Genomic DNA, 14,929 nt, shown 5'->3' on the forward strand with positions numbered 1-14,929 from the left:
TTTTAGATACAGGAGTGGTTTAGGTACACACATGAGAACACACACTGGGGAGAAACCGTTCCCCTGCTCAATTTGTGGCAAAAGGTTTTCAGAAAAGGTATGTATGAAAAGACACATGAGAACACACACTGGAGAGAAACCGTTCCCCTGCTCAGTTTGTGGCAAAAAATTTTCAGTAAAGGGCAGTCTGAAAAATCACATGAGAACACACACTGGGGAGAAACCATTTCCCTGCTCAGTTTGTGGCAAAAGTTTTTCAGTAAAGGGAAGTCTGAAAAATCACATGAGAACACACACTGGGGAGAAACCATTCCCCTGCTCAGTTTGTGGCAAAAGGTTTTCAGAAAAGGGGTGTCTGAAAAAACACATGAGAACACACACTGGGGAGAAACCATTCCCCTGCTCAGTTTGTGGCAAAAAGTTTTCAGAAAAGGGGTGTCTGAAAAAACACATGAGAACACACACCGGGGAGAAACCATTCCCCTGCTCAGTTTGTGGCACAAGATTGTCAAATAAGGCAAATCTAGAATCACACATGAGAACGCACACTGGGGAGAAACCATTCCCCTGCTCAGTTTGTGGCAAAAAATTCTCAGTTAAGGCAAGTCTTGAAAGACACATGAGAACCCACACTGGGGAGAAAACACTGCCATGCTGTGGCTTTGAAGCATGACAAGAGAGCGAGGTGCAGGTAGGGCTGAATGAACAGCCCTCCACCCTCCAGATACCTGCTGCAACACAGCTGCTTTCTCCAGGATTTTAGAGAGGAGGGGGGGTTAGCTGTCAGTCCATAGTTGGCTGGAACCTCAGGGTCTAGAGGAGGCTTCTGAAGCAGTGGTTTAATGACAGCTGCCTTCAAGGACTGTGGTTCATATCCTGTTACTACAGACAGAGGAATCAGATTGAATAAAGAGGTGGTCACTGAGGGAAGACTTCCTTAGGCAGCCTAGTAGGAAACAATCTAAGAGACAGGATGAAGGTTTTGATGAGGTCATCATTGAATGAAGTTCTGGACTGTTAATTTGATAAAAGTGGTCTAAAGAAATATCTGGTTTAGCAGCAGTTTCTATGTTTACTGAGGCGGCTCTGGCTCTACAGAGGACCTTCTTATGCATTTTAAGACTTTTCTGCCTCTTGTTTAGTTGCCAAGTGTTGAATTCTACCACAGAGCTGTTCTCTGTTGTTTAATGATCTTCTTTTTGAAGGACCGATGGAGTCGTTAGTGTGGTGATGTTTATTGTACTGCTGTGCTGTGATGTCGAAGTCTACGTCAAGCATTGTGACAGCCGCCAATCACAAGCCACAAGTCTCCAGTCACGAGCTGCTAGTCTCAAGCCTGCAGGTTTCCCTGGTCTCTCACCTCCAGTCTCTCATCTTAAGCCTCTAGTCTCTCCAGTCTCAATTCTCCAGTCTCTCGTCTCCAGCCTCCAGTCTCTCCAGTCTCCAGTCTCTCCAGTCTCTTTAACAAACCTCTTTTGTGCACCCTCCTTACCCTCCTCTTCATTTGGGTCTACTTCCCTTCACCCTGCCTCCTGACAAACAAAGGAAATGCGTCACCAAACAAAGGAAAAAGCAAACTTCTGCAGCAGTGAGCCTGCAGTTTTATCTACCATGAGATCAACCTCCAAATGACTAAACTCAGAACAGGCATCTCTGTTGTTGTCTTCCATCCAGTTACTGAACAGTGAACTTAAAGTTAACAGAAGAATGGAAAGTTTATTAAAAGACAGGTTTATGAGGACCGTTAATAAAAAGGTTTAAAGAGAGTATTTTTCTTAACTCGCTGTACAGTTTTAAAGTTGTCAGTGCTTTTGTTTCCATGTAGAGGCACTGCTTGTATCCCCACCCCTGTGTTTGACTATTTGGAGTGGATGTTATCAACCTTCATCAACCCTAACTGACCAATTAACAGCCTGGTGTCAAAGTGCCGCCGGGTCTCATTTGATGGCCGAGGGTCCAACCTCATTTTGTAAAATAGACGCCTGTCTCAAATAAACGCCAGGTTCGTTTAAATGCCTGGGGGTCGTTATTTGAGATTAATTTGATCTTAACTTGGTTTCATGTAAGATTTTGCAATTTATTTGAACTTCCCAGTAATTTATGTCTCATGATGTCAGTGCACCGCAGACAGCAAATCTTCAAGCTCACGGTTCCATGCAAAAAAAGAAAAAAAAAGATCTTCAAGGTGGTAACGCGTCGTTGTGAATGTGTAGATCTGCTATTTTGGCCGCATGAGACTGTCGTGGAAGTGGAAGGATACGGGCCTCAAGTTGTCACGCCCCTTTTCTTACTAATAAAGTGTTCTTGTGTAAAGTGTTCTCTGGACAATCTTGATATTTGCACTACTGTTCTTTAAAGTACTACAGTATATTGTTATACCTTGTATACCTATTGCTAAAAAAATAATAATAGTGGCCCAGCGCTGGCCAGTGCCAAAATAAAAGCCTGTTACCAATCGACGCCTGGTCTCTTTTAAACGCCCGGGGTCCACATCGACTTTGCTACGAATTGCTCATTTACGGTACACATGCATGCACACACACACACACACACACACTTGGATATATATGCCTTTTACTGCAGGAACCAACCAGAACCATCCAGAACCTGAACCTCTATATCTGATCCTGGGTCTGTTTGTTTCCATAGGCGAGCACACGGCACAGGGTGGCCTGGTTTCCAAAAGTTTCTTGGAATCCTTATTATCAATAAAGTATCAAATATTTTGCATAATAAATGCATGCATGGCCTCATATTTTGCCATTTTAACGTGCTTTAAGTTGACGGTGCCCACCTGTGGTGTCAATGTTTCTATGTTTGTCTGTTCTGGTCTGAATGAAAGAGGAGGTTTTCTTGGTCATGTGACGTGGATGAGAGTTCAACTAGAACTTCCTGCTTCAACAGGATTTTAGTTTGTTGGGATTTTGTCAAAGACACCAACCAAACCTCTGAGTGGTGCAGATGTCTGCTGCCTCCTCAGAGCAGACTGGAGCTCAGCCTCACTCACCTGTGGGAGCCCCAGCAGAGCCACTGTGTGATGGAGTTTCAGTTTAGGATCCAAGGTCCTGGATTGAATTGGTGTTTTGTGTTTTTAGGCCTCCTGGCACCGATGAATGAATGAACCATTGTTCCAGAGGGAGCTGGTGTCAGGTCAGTCCCTGTTTCTACAAGACCTCCTGCTGCAGAGCCACACTGGGAAACATCCATCCATCCATTTTCTTCCACTTATCGTGTTTAGGATTGTGTGTGTGTGTGTGTGTGTGTGTGTGTGTCAAGTCAGACTCTCCCCTACGTCCAGCCAGAGAAGAGCAAACAGACTCTCCCATACGTCCAGCCAGAGAAGAGCAAGCAGACTCTCCCCTACGTCCAGCCAGAGAAGAGCAAGCAGACTCTCCCCTACGTCCAGCCAGAGAAGAGCAAGCAGACTCTCCCCTACGTCCAGCCAGAGAAGAGCAAGCAGACTCTCCCCTACGTCCAGCCAGAGAAGAGCAAACAGACTCTCCCCTACGTCCAGCCAGAGAAGAGCAAACAGACTCTCCCCTACGTCCAGCCAGAGAAGAGCAAACAGACTCTCCCCGACGTCCAGCCAGAGAAGAGAGAACAGACTCTCCCCGACGTCCAGCCAGAGAAGAGCAAGCAGACTCTCCCCTACGTCCAGCCAGAGAAGAGCAAACAGACTCTCCCCTACGTCCAGCCAGAGAAGAGCAAGCAGACTCTCCCCTACGTCCAGCCAGAGAAGAGCAAGCAGACTCTCCCCTACGTCCAGCCAGAGAAGAGCAAGCAGATGCTCTCACATGTTCTTCTGCAGAGGAGCGACGGGATTCTGCTGCATGTCCTGTGACTGAAGAGCAAAATGATGGGGGCACCCTGGAGACTGGACCTGCTAGGGGTCAAACCAGAGGTCTACTGAGCCGTGTGACATCTGGTGTTGAAGATGCTCTGTTCATGTTCATCGTTTTTTCTTTGTGTGCTTTTCCTCAACTTTGTTTTCTTTGTTTGTTCTATATGTTGATACCTTGATCACCACAGCAGTTGATCCCAGCTTGATCAGCTGAGTGCTTTGCAGTCTAAAGCACTTTAGTGATATCTGTGGGGTCCCTTATCCTCCCTGACCACAGGGATTCAGCCTCACTGAAGGAGAGTGAACCTTCCAGGTTGCAGCTTCTAGACTCTGGAACGCTCTCCCACTGGACATGAGGACGCTGTGGACACCTTCAGAAAGAAGCTAAAGACCCATTTGTTTAGTAATATTATTGTTCATGATGGAATCGTCCCTCTGTACCTGCCCACACAGGTCAAGAGGTCAAATGATTCCCTGTTTAAAACAGCTCTTCCATCACATGGATGTGCATCCCAACAGTCAGAGCTCACAGACGCTCCTATTTCCTCCAGTGTGAGGCACAACGAGTGACTGATGAGGGTCAGGGGGGTCAGGCTAGTCCAGATAGTGGGTCTGTATGAGGTTGTTAGGGAGGGATAAGGTAGTGGCAGAGTTCAGGCTGTAGTTGTGCTCCAACAGTTGAGACAGGGCAGGACAAAAAATGACCTCCTGATGGCGTTAGGAGTGATTCTTACAAGAACCAATCAATAAAAGTGGGTGGTGACCTGCTCATGTGACGCTTGTGTTGATGATTACTGGGTCTCCTCCATGCTCATTTATCATGAATGAATCCCTCTGAGTAAAACACCTGATGACTCCTGAGATGTTTCACAAAATGTGTGTGTGTGTGTGTGTGTGTGTGTGTGTGTGTGTGTGTGTGTGTGTGTGTGGGCAATAACTACAAGTTATCTATGTATAAATCAAACAATTATTCATCAGTTGGATACATTGACAGTGGAAGTTCAGGTTTCCTGTAATTCAGTTTGCAGACAACACAGAAAACTGCCCCTGACCCCTCCCCTCATTCTGGAGGCTTTAACATGAAAATGAAAATGCTGAGGGACACAAATGCAAATCAGGGTATCTGACCAGAGGTGACATATTTTTAATGCTTTTCTTGTTATATTTGTTCTATCTGTTCTGTATGGTTATATTTGTTATGGTTGTTATGGAGTTTATGGTTATTATCTCTGTTTCTTGTGTCTTTGTCTTTGTCGTCCTCCCCTTCGTCCGTCCTGGATTTTTGACCTTGGGTGCAGGAAGCGTGTGACCTCAACTCCTTTTTCTGTGTTGCTGCACGTAGAGCCTTGCTTCATTGTGTTAGCTAAAGTGTGATCCTCCCTGCTAATTCCTTATTTCGTTGACTAATTACCCACCAAAAATTAATACCTACTTGCTTTATTTGGCTGAAGTTTAAAAGACCATCATTCTGGTAGCAACAGTCTTTCTGCCTTGTAAACATGCTAAGCTAACGATGGCTTCTCCCTCTTGTCCTCCTCTCTCCTGCTCAGAGTGCCACATGTTTTCTTCCTCCTCTGCCTCCTTTAGTGATACTGATAAGTGTGTTAAATGTAGTTTTTTGTTGTGTTGGAGGTGAGGCTTAGCGAGGTTGAATTGGACCTGCAGCGGCTCTGCACCAAAAGCTGCGAGAGCTAGCCAGCCCTCACTAGCTGGTGCAGACCAACTTAGCTTAGCTCCTAGCTTAGGCCCAACTAGCGCTCCCCCAGCAGCTCCCAAGCATCTGGGAGAGCGCCAAGAAAAGTTGGGCCTAAGCTAGGATGTGCTTGCTCATGAAGAATTGTTGGGTGTAAATTCATTTAAGGAGTGTTGAACTGGACCTGTTCTACTTGTAAAGTGTAACTTTTGTTATTTGGTGCTTTCCAGGGTGATGACTTGACTTCATTGCAGCTTTGACCTGAGCAGGTGTTCATCCACATCTCAGTAACAGGGGACACTTTATCACAGCAGTGGACAAACATCAGCATTCATCACCCAGCAGCTCCTCTGATCAACAGAACAAGTTAAAGTATTCTGGAGAATGAGGGCATCGATCCCTCTACTGCTCACATGCTAAGCGAGCGCTCTACCATTTGAGCTAATTCCCCTGTTAAGGAGCACAGCAGATGATGCAGTTTGACCTTCATCATGGTTGAATGAGCGTCACCAGTTGAAGCTTCTCTGGTTGACCAATGTAATGGAGACCAAGGGTTCCATGACATCACTGATTAATTGAAGGTAGCATTTGTCTTGGTATTAACAGTTTATGTAAATTAGAGGATCACACACATGTTAATGGTCAGGTTTATTGAATCAGAAAACATGTGAAACATTTTCTATGCCATGTGTTCCAGGGAGGGACCTGGGAAGCACAGGGGGACCGGCCATCCTGCCTGTGGAAAATGAAGACCCCAGTGTCAGTCAGTGGGAATCACTGTGCAAGGCCTGGTATTTAGTGTTGATCAAGTTTGTCTCATGTAAATGTGGCAGTTTCAGTCGTCACGTCAGTCCTCACCTCTTCCTGGTGGTTTCCTTAAAGGGGGTGGAGCCAAAAGGGGAGAGTGGCCCAAGGAAGCTCCTTAAGAGCTGTAGGTGCAAACCTTTGCTCCCAGATGGGGGGGGGGGGGTACTGATTGTAGAGCCTGGTTGTGGTTCATTTTATTTGTTCTTTTAGCAGAGCATGGTTTCAATCCATTGACCTCTGGGTTCTGGGCCCAGCTCTCTTCTGCTGAGCCACTCTGCTGGAGCAGGAAAAGAAGAAGGGATCTGAATTTCAAATGTTTCACATTGATAGGCTCCAGCCCACCCCCCTCACCCCTCCCACACACACAACCCTAAACAGGATAAGTGGAAGAAAATGGATGGATGGATGTTTCCCAGTTTCGTCATGACATTCCCTTTTTTTTAACCTGTCCTGTTCAGGAAATGGAAATGGAAATTTAGCTGCTATGTTGAATCAGAAAAACCTTTTGAAGTCTACTTTTGCTTCAGTCAGAAAGTGGACTGTTGTTAACTCTCACAATGGTTGGTGATTGTGGAGGAAGACAAAATCCTTATGAACCTCTTTTTAACAGACACACATTTCTAAAGACACTGGTTCATTTTATTTTTCTTCTTCTAGCAGAGGATGGTTTTGATCCATCGACCTCTGGGTTCTGGGCCCAGCACGCTTCCTCTGCTCCACTCTGCTCTACCATTGACTGAACAGTCCTTGTTTTAGGACAGCATTCTCTGTCTTTGTCTCTGCCCTGCTCTCCTGCTCTCTTTCCCCCCAACCAGTCAAAGCAGACGTCCGTCCCCACTGATCCTGGATCTGCTCGACGTTCCTGCCTGTTGAAAGGAAGGTTTTCATCACCACTGTTGCAGGATGTGCTGCTGGTGGAGAATTGTTGGGTGTAGGTTCATTGAAGCAGTTTGGTGCTGGACCTGCTCTACTTGGAAAGAGTCATGAGAGAACTTTGTTGAGACTTGACTTGACACACACACACACACACACACACACACACACACACACACACAATCCTAAACAGGATAAGTGGAAGAAAATGGATGGATGGATGTTTCCCAATGTGGCTCTGCAGCAGGAGGTCTTGTAGAAACAGGGACTGACCTGACACCAGCTCCCTCTGGAACAATGGTTCATTCATTCATCGGTGCCAGGAGGCCTAAAAACACAAAACACCAATTCAATCCAGGACCTTGGATCCTAAACTGAAACTCCATCACACGGTGGCTCTGCTGGGGCTCCCACAGGTGAGTGAGGCTGAGCTCCAGTCTGCTCTGAGGAGGCAGCAGACATCTGCACCACTCAGAGGTTTGGTTGGTGGCTTTGACAAAATCCCAACAAACTCAAATCCTGTTGAATCAGGAAGTTCTAGTTGAACTCTCATCCACGTCACATGACCAAGAAAACCTCCTCTTTCATTCAGACCAGAACAGACAAACATAGAAACATTGACACGACAGGTGGGCACCGTCAACTTAAAGCACGTTAAAATGGCAAAATATGAGGCCATGCATGCATTTATTATGCAAAATATTTGATACTTTATTGATAATAAGGATTCCAAGAAACATTCTGAAACCAGGCTGACCTGTGCCGTGTGCTCGCCTATGGAAACAAACAGACCCAGAATCAGATATAGAGGTTCAGGTTCTGGATGGTTCCTGCAGTAATTGAAGCAGTTAAAGGCATATATATCCAAGTGTGTGTGTGTGTGTGTGTGTGTGTGTGTGTGTGTCAAAAACTGACCCACTTCTTTTGCCAACATGAGCCCACAGTGGTGGTGTCTCTAAAGAGGTGGAGCTCTGTCCTTCACCTGCTAGGTTCCAGCAGGCAGCTCAGGTCTAGTTTTCTTCACTGAGCCTCCATGATGAGTTTCCTCTGAGAAGTTCTTGTCCAAGGTCCCAGCTGGTAAAACCATTTTCACCAGTGATACTGGGACCCTGCAGTCCAGTGGTCTTATCAGGACCACACTGGACCTGCCGTCTTTGTTTGTTGTGTTGTTGTGCAATGTGAGAGAACGTGACAGACCATTTTATACCAAAGAAAGGCTGTGTGTGTGTGTGTGTGTGTGTGTGTGTGTGTGTAACCATGTTAAACTCTTTTAAATAAATGTTTCAACCTGCTATTATTTGGATGCTGTATGATTCCTGCAACCCCAGACTAACTCAGGTGTTCGTACTGCAACCTAAAGTATGGTGATGAGGAGAATGATGAACAATCCACAAGGTGATCAGAAAATAAGAAATGGATTCAGGAACAACAAACCCATCTCTGAACATGTGATTGAAACATGTGAGTGGGACTGGCAGAACCTGGCTTTACCTCAAAGTGTCTCATCCAGAGATCTGTGACAGGCGTCTGCTGTGGAGGGTCAGTCTGTCCGTCCACATTCAGATCATCGATGCAGCGACTCTGCTAGGATCAAACTACTCAGGATGAAACAGACCAATGTTGACATCAAGTAGCAACTCAGCAGCTGATCAACAGAGTCCTCAGCACCAGTAGAGCCTGGTCCTGGTCCCTGGGGGGCTCCAACCACCAGCCTCTCTGTTAACAGCCGAGCGCCACAGAGACTCTGAGTCTCCTGCTGTTCATGAAGAGTTTTCAGGCTAAATTCAGTGTGTGAGGTCCACACTGCACATTTGAGGGACCATGAAGGACAGAGGAGAGTCTGACTGTCATGGTGAAAGCCTTCAGCACTAGAACTGAAACAGCCCCCACCATCTTAACCCCCCCAAGACCAAACATCATCGTCCAGCCTCCAACCAGAGGTCCATCAGTTATCATGGAGCCACAGGTGGAGTCTGGATTCTTTTTTAGAATGAGACGGCAATGACAGTCCTGCAGAGTGACATCACTGACATGAATGGATGACTTCAGTCACATGACTGGATGACTTCAGTCACATGACTTCAGTGCCAAACAGTGCACACTGGTGCCGACCAGTCAAAACCACCTCAGACTGTATCATTCTATATGCTTGGCTGTAGTGTGTGTGTGTGTGTGTGTGTGTTTTTAAAAAGGCAAAAAAGTCTTTTTTTCAGCAACAGAACTTTAATACAAACACAAAATGAAAAGCAGAACAAGCCAGAACCCAAAATATGGATTTACAGAGGAAGTGTGCTGGGCCCAGAACCCAGAGTTGGATGGATCAAAACCATCCTCTGCTGAAAGAAGGGAACAAAATAAACCTGGTTGTTTTGAAATGTGAATCTGTTGAAGAGGGTGGAAATGGTGAGGGAGTCAGTTGTTCCTTTTGTTTTATGACAGAGACCTCATTGTGAACTAAATCATTTTAATTCTTTACTTGAAGATTCACGCTTTTTCGCTCAAAATGTTTGACAACTTCCTCCATGCTGGTGCCCCATCACACACAACAGGTGCACTTGTCCTCTTTTCTCCTCTGACCCTCAAACATTCACAGTCTTCCAGTGAACGTCCAATTGTCCTCTGAAATAAGAGATGAATCTTTCCCTGCTGAGACTCCTGATCTCTGACTGTCACTAGCATGTGCTAGCAGAATACAGCACTCCTTCTTCATGATCTGTCTTTGTCTCTGACCAGCTCTCCTGCTCTCTTTCCTCCTACCAGTCAAAGCAGACATCTGCACCTACTGATCTTGGATCTGCTGCCCGTTCCTGCCTGGTAAAAGAAGGAACCAGCACCTGGTTCTCCAGGCTGAATGAACTCCAGGACGTTGGCCAGCCATGTCAGTTGAAACCTTATTTGTCCTAATAGAGAAAAAATAAGTCTGATTGTTAATGAAAGATGTCATCATGGCTTTGAAACTGTGGTTGGGGACCAGCCAACATGAGCACATTCATGGAAGAATAGCAGGAAAAACAGGAAGTGTTAGTTAGCAAGTACTCATCAGTCTGTCACTATCATACTTGATTCTAGTGGAACAAAATGGCTGCTGCTGACTGTGCTGCCTGGTGGTGGATCACTCTTCACCATCCTCTCAGGCCTTGATGGAACCAAAAAGGCCAGTTCCTGGAGAAGATCTTCTAGGGGTCCAGGTTAAAGCGGTGCCCCAGCTGGCACCAGGCGCTGACCCAGGTCCTGCATGGGAGATACTGTCAGTTCTGTTCTGCCCTGCTCACAACCACAGGCTGGTGTTGAGGCCTGCAGCAACCAGGGCCCCAGTCACCAAGAGTATAAAGGCTGGTCATTGTGGCAGTGGGAGGAGTCAAAATGAAGACAGACCAATGTGAGCAGGACGTTCCTGGAGAAGTCAGAAGAACTTGACCATGTTTCCTACAGTACCCAGGAGGCCTGGTAGTTGTTGAAGGAAGCTCCAAAAGCAAAGAGCAGACAGCAGGACATCAAAAGAAAAGATCCAGACACTAAAACTACAAGTAGAAACAAGAAGAAATCCTAAAAGTTTTGTAAAGATACTACAAGGTTGGATATACATTATTATATACACTACTATTCTGACTGACTCCTAAAGAGGGACAGGAAACATTAGAATGTGGATCAGATCAGCTGATTTCAGTGTTGAGTCCATCCCTCCATCCACTTTCTGTTCTTATCCTTTAAGGGTCATGGGGGGGGGGGGGGCGATCCCAGATGACATTGTTGAAGAGGCAGGGTTCACCCTGGACAGGTCACCAGTCCATCAGGACAAATGAGGTGGTCGGTGTCATGCAACCTAAACTAAAACATTAGTCAGATCAAATTCAGATTAAAGCAAGAGTCTCCAGATCAAAGCCAGAATTCCTGATGATGTCATCAGGGCTTTGACAGTAGCTAGAATTCTGTCTTTGATCTCAGGAGGACATGAAAGAAACACAATTTAGAAAAGTATATGAGACCACGGCAGCATGATGGTTTAGGGGTCAGCACTGTGGCCTCACAGCAAGAAGGTTCTGGATTTGAGTCCAGGCTCGGGTGCAGAATCTGCATGTTCTCCCCGTGCATGCGTGGGTTCTCTCTGGGTACTCCGGCTTCTTCCGACCGTCCAAAGACATGTAATTTGGGATGAGGCTGATTGGACACTCTAAATTGACTGTAGATGTGAGTGTGAATGGTTTTGGCGACCTGTCCAGGGTGAACCCCGCCTCTGGCCTGTAGATGCTGGGATAGGCTCCAGCCCCCCTCGACCATCAATGTAGGTCTTTTGTTAATTGCATGCGACATGAAATTATTATTGGTCACTTTTCTAGCAACAGTCTCACAGTGGCAAGACAAGAACACTTCTACTTTTAATGTCGACAGTTTGTTCAACACTAAACTTCATCCAGTACCATGTTGTCAAACACTGGAACCTCCACAGCACCTGAACAGGGACTTGAACCCTGGACCCTCAGATTAAAAGTCTGATGCTCTACCGTCTGAGCTCCTCAGGCTCTTTCTACAGCATTGAGACAGGAACAGAAACACCTGTGAAGGTCAAACTGATGCTTTCTTGACTTGTTCAGTCCTCCATGTTGAAGTCCACCATGCTTTTGATTGGCTCTGATTCTCTGTGGCAAAATCCAACAAGAGGCTCCAAAAATGTCCTGAATGTCACAAGAATGCACAGGACAAGATGTTAGTTTCCTTCATGTCTGCAGTTCCTCCACTGGAAAGTAAAGTCAATGCTGCTCCTCTGCTGAAACCTGGGATCGGACCAGGGACCTTTAGATCTTCAGTTTAAGGCTCTCCCAACTAAGCTGGTTCAGTTCTGAGGGAGGGCCCTGCTTCTCTCATTTATAATCTCTTCCACTCTCACTAGAACTTAGAGAGGATTGGAGCTTCTGAAGTCCTGACACAAATCAAACCAGGGACTTTGAACTACACAGTGAAGGAGTTGGTCATCAAGGTCGATGGCAGCTTATTAAGTTCTAGCTTTGATCAAATATAAGAAATGTAAATGAATTCAACATTGATTGCATTTCCCTCCTTTCTTTGGTGCAAGGAACTGAGGACTGGAGCTCTAAGTTTTCCAGTTCCTACATCAGTGAATGGACTTTCTGTGCTGCAAGGAGCCAAAGCTACTAAGGAGGATTACAGTTTGTCCTTGCAGGAGTCAGTGACTTAATAGAGTCTAACTAAGGGTTGAACCTGAATGAGACAGTCACCCTTCAACATGGGGCCATGGTAGAGTGAACCAAGAACACTACAATGGGGGTGAGAGTGGAGCCATGATGGACTCACAGTTCATCACCTCCACCATCATGTGGACCACCTGATCACCTCTCCCTCAACCTCTAAATAACTCATTCCCTGACCGGGAATCGAACCCGGGCCGCGGCGGTGAGAGCGCCGAATCCTAGCCACTAGACCATCAGGGACCACACTGAGCTCTCCAACAACAGAGACTATAGACAATGACTCAAGAACACAGGACTCTGTGGTCTCAGCTTGAGATGCAGAGGGTCCACCAAGACCACCAGACACCTCAGCCCCCTAAAGACAGTCCACCCGCAGGATCAGCTTCTATCACTCAGTGGTCCAGAACCATTATGGAGCCTGATCAGGAATGTGAGCAAAGCTCTTGGAACAGGCCTGCTGCCACCACAACTAAGATCCTGCAGGTCACTAGAAACTCCAGTGTCCAGCTGACAAGTGGACGTTCCTCTGATCTGTGGTGGTGCTGAGTTTAGCAAACATCTCCAACAAGAAGACGAAGGAGGCCATCAACTCCTCCAAGCTCAACATCTATACTGGCTTTACTGGGAGATCAGGAGGTCAAAGCAGACCTTCCCCCTCCACCTCAGATGGTTTCTACTCACAGAGATGAGGGACCAGTTCAAACCAACTCCCTGGAGCTCCCTTAAGCCATTGTCCCCCTCAGCTAACATCTGGATCTGGACCTGCACCGGTGCTGACTTGTGTCTTGAGTCCCCAGAGTTTGTTGAACCAGAGAAGCTTCAACTGGTGGCGGTCGTACAACCAAGCGTGAAGGTGAGCCTGCATTGTCTGATCTGGAGCTAACAGGAATTAGCAAGTTAGCAACATTTCTAGAGTTGCTGCTAAGTTGAATTTGAATTTATTTGTTGAAAGGTTCCAGTTTCTATGAGGTCAGGGAAGATTGGTGTGGATCTAAAGGTCCCTGGTTGGATTCCCACCTCTCACAGAGGACCTGATGCTTCACGTGAGCTGTGGGATTGGTCTTTACTGCTGAGACAGAAAGAATCCTCCCACATTGGCTTCTTTTAACTGTCAACATTGGTTTGGCTCATTGGAACATTTTCAAACCCTCGTTGCTCAGATTTTACATGAATTTGATCATGACTTTAGACAAATGTTCTGTTTATTAATTAAATAATCACTTCAGTTATGAATTTAGTGACTCAACCAGACTTGGTCCATGACAAAAGTCAGTCTGGTTATTATTCAGTTTCCAGTCAGTAGGGACACACACACACACACACACACACACACACACACACACACACAGCCTGTCTTCAGTATAAAATGGTCTGTCACGTTCTCTCACGTTGGAAGATTTCTCTGACTCCATTGTGAATACAGAGATTCTTCATCTGCCACCTGAGTCTTGATCCACTGATTCCTCTGATCCACCTTTTTTGCTCCAACAAGGCTGACATGGATCAGGTGGGTCCATGTCATCCAATCAGGATGACCCAGTCATGTGACTGAAGGAGCTGAGAGCTTCGAAACATCATGGGTGATGGTGTCTTCCACTGTAGTCAGCAGCCACAACTCCTCTATCAACACCTGTCAGAGACCTGCTGGAGGCCCCACTGAGGTTTGAACTGGGATCACTGGATTCACAGTCCAGAGTGCTCACCATTCCACCATGGAACCATCAAAGATGAAACGTGTGAGACAAAGTATGGCACTAATCATGTATGAGTGACTGCAGTGGTTTTCTGGATCTAATTTCCACAAACAAATGATAATTTGGGGAAAGGTCTGACAAAGTCTGACAAACCTACCCTGATTTTTTCAAAAAAAAAAGGATGATTTTTAGACAGTGACATAGGGCAGAGTTGAGTTCATGGCAGTAAGAAATGATTTTCATTTTTCTAAAGGACAAGAAATGAACCAGAACATTAGAACCACGTAACATCTCTTGATCAGTTTGTTACATGGGACACATTCCAGACAGGAAGGTCCCACCAAGACTTGAACTGGGATCACTGGATCCAGAGTTCTCACCCTTCCACCATGGAACCAAACACAAGGAGGAGGCTCCTCTAAATACCACTTGACATCACCTGCAATCAACCTGTTGCTATTTGGAGGTTCATCTTGCTCTTGTTCCAGACTACATTGTCAAAAGGATCATGAACCACAAGGAAATCATGGAACTCCAGATTGATTCAGGACTTTCTAACTCCATCGTATGACCTGGGAGCAAAGACTGGCCAGGCCTTCCTTAATTTATAAGTTAATTACTGCTTCAACAAATATGCCACTTAATTAAGTTACCAGAATTTCTCTCATTGAAAAACCCACCAGCCTGATTTCTTGACATGACATGAAAAATTCTCCAAGAACCCACAGTTGGGTGGAAAGATACCAGGTTAACCAGGAGGAGTCCTGTTCCTGAACCATGGATGGAACAAAGTCCACTGGAAAACTCAGCAGTT

General features: G+C 46.0%; 1 non-coding gene across 1 annotated transcript; it reads right to left on the reverse strand.

Annotated features, from left to right (window-relative positions):
• Positions 1 to 12,589: 12,589 nt before the first annotated feature.
• On the reverse strand, positions 12,590 to 12,661 carry trnae-cuc (transfer RNA glutamic acid (anticodon CUC)). The gene has a single exon. It is a non-coding gene; the product is annotated as a tRNA-Glu (tRNA).
• Between the last annotated feature and the right edge of the window lie 2,268 nt (positions 12,662 to 14,929).

The sequence above is a fragment of the Aulostomus chinensis genome, chromosome 1, assembly GCF_037954235.1.
Source record: "Aulostomus chinensis isolate RoL2024-O1b breed Wild chromosome 1, RoL_Achi_v1.0, whole genome shotgun sequence".
NCBI lineage: Eukaryota > Metazoa > Chordata > Actinopteri > Syngnathiformes > Aulostomidae > Aulostomus > Aulostomus chinensis.